Source organism: Octopus bimaculoides, chromosome 24 (assembly GCF_001194135.2).
Source record: "Octopus bimaculoides isolate UCB-OBI-ISO-001 chromosome 24, ASM119413v2, whole genome shotgun sequence".
NCBI lineage: Eukaryota > Metazoa > Mollusca > Cephalopoda > Octopoda > Octopodidae > Octopus > Octopus bimaculoides.
In genome coordinates, this window is record NC_069004.1 from 31,826,488 (window position 1) to 31,830,786 (window position 4,299).

At 41.8% G+C, this 4,299-nt stretch overlaps 1 protein-coding gene across 1 annotated transcript in view; it reads left to right on the forward strand.

Annotated features, from left to right (window-relative positions):
• LOC106882839 (adhesion G protein-coupled receptor B1) overlaps window positions 1-4,299 on the forward strand; it is a 153,939-nt gene that overhangs the window by 7,550 nt on the left and 142,090 nt on the right. The window lies entirely within an intron of this gene.

Sequence of the window (4,299 nt, forward strand, 5' to 3'; positions counted from 1 at the left end):
TATATATATATATATATATATATATGTTTGTATGTGCGTGTGTGTGTATTTATACGTATATGCATTCATATATGTGTGTGTGTGCATATATATATGATATTTATATACACACGTATATACAAACATAAGTGTGAATATGTGTTTGTATGATAGGTAGAAAGATAGATAGACAGATAGAATGACAGACAGACAGGCAGGTAGGCAGATAGATAAACAGCCAGACAGCTAGGCAAACAGACGGATAGATAGATAGATAGATAGATAGATAGATAGATAGATAGATAGATAGATAGATAACCAAAACAGATCGATACGTAGGTTCACAGATACCTCGAACACAAATACGGTAATACATGAGTGCATATTTAATTAGGAGAAATCTTTTAAACTTGAAACTCATCGCTTGAAGAAGGATATCGATGTTGGCATGTATTTGTCGATGACTAGAATGTCCAGTTGCAGATGTCTGATTTATCCAAACTTTGAACGAAGTAACGTTGTTAGTGGACAGGCCCATTCAAGTATGGTTATAAGTAGAAGCTATCTTTAAAAGATAGGGCGGTGGACGCAAATGTTTATACTTACTCTTTATTCTTTTATTCTTTTACTTGTTTCAGTCATTTGACTGCGGCCATGTTGGAGAAATGCGCTGAAGGGTTTTTTGGTTTTTTTTTTGGTCGAAGAAATCGACCCCAGGAGATATTCATTGTAAGCCTAGTACTTATTCTATCGGTCTCTTTTGCCGAACCGCTAGGTTACAGAGACATAAACACACAAACATCGGTTGCCAAGCGAGGGTGGAGTGACAAACAAAGACACACACACACACACACACACACACACACACACACACACACACACACACACACACACCGACATACGTCGGTCGTCTTTCAATTTCTGTCTACCAAATCCACTCACAAGGCTATAGTAGAAGACACTTGCCCAAAGTGCCATGAAGTGGTACTGAACCCAGAGCCATGTGGGTGAGAAGTATGCTTCTTACCACACAGCTACGCCTATTTAAAGTATTACTTCACTTTCCATATAAGGCCATTTTGTATGCGTAAGTGTGTGTGTGTGTGTGTGGCTTCATAGTTAGAGCGTTCGGCTCATGATCATAAGGAGAAAGGAGAGAGAGAGGAGGAAGAAGGAGAGAATGAGAAAAACATTGAAACCTCTGATGCCAAATATTGGCGTCGAATCAGTGACGCCAAATAGGCGACGTCAGAACGGCTGTGCCAAAACGTCTCCTACCCATCTCTGGAAATAGCTCGGAAAGAGTCGAAGATCCGCCTGATATTGCAAAAACGAAAGAAGGGAATCTGGTAAACTCTTTCTCTATTCTCAGATCGAACTCTTCATCCATTCTTTCGTTTGACGAAATGTGTGCGAGCGCGTGTGTGTGTGAGTGAGAGAGAGAGAGAGAGAGAGAAGAATTAGTGCCGAGCGACAAAGAAACGTTTGCGTTTGTACATACTTGTAGTTATCGTTAGTTATTTTGTTACTGAAGACTAATTCAATCTTTTTTCATTTTCTGCCAATAAATTATATTTTTATTCTTCGTAAAGCGTTTCCATTTTACTCTGTGATTAATTTGTATCTCATGTTTTTTTCTTGTTTGTTTTCTGTTTTGTCGTTGTTCTATTCAATTGAATATTTTGTAGGCGTTAACCCTCTGCCAACTGGAAGCCATTTTGTTATTTTGTCTCAGGCTTAAACAAAACACAAAATTTAATGCTTAAAAACAAATCTGAAGGAGACCAATCTTGGGTTTTTTTTATTTTCTGTTTCTTTGTATTGAAGTAATATCCAAGAAGATTCCAGAAAATATCTTGGAAGGTATCACTTAAAAAAGAAATGCTTTCCTCACCCATTTCAATTACATTTTTTAAAACAAGAATCAAATCAAATCTAATGAATGACAAGCTATATGATGTCACGCTTCTTTTCAACGACAGAAATACTGTGATGATGATAATGATGATGATAATGATGATGATATGATGATGATGATGATGATGATGCTCAGGCATGCGCTGAAGTTGAGGCATCTCTCTCTGGCTCTACCTGGACGGTGAGCGGGTGTGGTCTCCGTTCGTTGACGAGATATTTCCCAGGTTCACCTCTTTTGGTGAACTGGATCAGGCGTAGACCAAGGCTGGGAGCTTGGCAAGCAGAATGTCGACAGGCACTCGTGCTTCTCTCCGAAACGAGCAATGCCAGAGGAGGGGGTACCACCTCGGCGTACTATAGAGGGCTGGTAGAGGGCAAGTGTGATGACGGCTTGGGGGGAGACTCTAGGTTTTGATGAAAGTCAGCTTGCCAACCTGCATCGAAGGACTTTCGGCCCCGGACCTATGGACAACTTCCAGAAGTCCCTGGCTTCGTTGTGCTTCCGAAGTGCTTTGCCAGTTCGGGATAAACTCGCGAGGCACGGCCTCACTGTTTCGCCTATGTGCCCACGTTGCGGGCAGAACAACGAAACTTTTCTGCACGCAATCGTACAGTGTCCGTGTCTCTCGGACGGTATTGTCACAGCTGGGGAGAGTTCAGCTGTCTGCCGAATCGATGATTAAGGCCGTTCCGCCGTCTTCTCTAAAAGGAGGAGAGAAATTCTGCTTTCTAGCCGTAATAGCTATAGCGAAAGAAGTGATATGGAAGACGCGTGGAAGAGGTATCGCATCAGGCACCTTCGTTTCCGGGAAAGCACGCCTCATCTAGTTTTTATGTAAACAACCAAACTTTGTTACCACTTCATCAGATGTCCTTGTGGCGTATAACAATCATCATAATCATTATCAAAAGCAACAGCAAGAACAACAACAGCAGCAGCAACACTATCACCGCTACCACTGACAACACCAGTACCAACATCGCTACCACCAACGTTGCTGTTGTCATTACCACCACCACCACCACTATAACAACAGCAACAGTAACAACTACAACAACTACTACTACTGCTGCTGCTGCACTAGGTTTATCACATCTGCCATCAACATACACATCAATACAGCTACTATCACCACCACCACAACCATCATCATCTTCGTCATCATCATCATCATCATCCTTATCATCATCACCATAACCATCATCACCACCACCATCATAATCGCTACCACATCCACCAACAACAGCAACAACAATAATTACTACAACCGTAACAACTTTATCACTACCACCACCACGATCACCATCACCACAACCTCTCCACCGCAACAGCAACAACAACAAGATGAAAAGAAAGACAGCGGAAATTAGACTCCATTTAATTTGATTGTCCAAATTTTCTAGGATTTGAGGAGAAAAAAAGAAAGTTAAGTGAAATAAAAGAGGATATTTATACAGGGAGGTGTCGGGGGGATGGGGGATGGGGGTGGTCAGTTACGTGGGTGTGCAAGGATGGAGAACAACATCACCGTCATCATCATCGTAGTCTCTATCTTCAGCATCATCATGATGACTGTTATCGTCATCATCATCATCAACGTTATCGTCGTCGCCGTCGTCGTCATCATCATCATCACCATCATATTCTTCTTCATCTTCTTCATCATCAACATCATCATCATCTTCTCCTCGTTCTTCTTCTTTTTCATTCCTTTTCTTCTTCTTCTTCTTCTTCTTCTTCTTCTTCTTCACCATCATCATCATCATCATCTTTTTCATCATCATCATCATCTTCTTCTTCTTCTCTTCCTCCTCCTCCTTCTTCTTCTCTTCCTCCTCCTCCTCCTCATCCTTCTTCTTCTTCTTCTTCTTTTTCTTCTTCTTTTTCTTCTTCTTCGTCGTCGTCCCATTCTCTTCAACCATTCTCCGTCAAATACACCAATAAATATTACATTGGCAAAAGGAAGCTCGTTCTTCGAACTCCACAAAGATCGCATCTGCTTCGCAATCAATTCAACAGTCATCATTTCCATCTCCCCCCCTCCCATAAGTCTATCCCACATGGGTTCGATGTTTATGGCGGGAGTTAACCCCCAAACAATACCAGCCAATAAATAATATTCAGGGCCGACATTGGAATATAAATGTGGCATAAAACGTATACGACGGGGCAGGGATCAATACCAACGCTGATGGAGTAATTGGACGGTGAGAGGGAGAAGAAAGAGAGAGGGGGAGGGAGAGACAGCTATATATATTCATTTACACGTTTCAGCCATTTGACTGCGGCCATGCTGGAGCACCGCCCTCAAGCGTTTTAGTCGAAGAAATCGACCGCAGGACTTATCCTTTGTAAGCCTAGCACTTATTCTAGTGGTCTTTTTTTACTGAACCCCTAAGTAA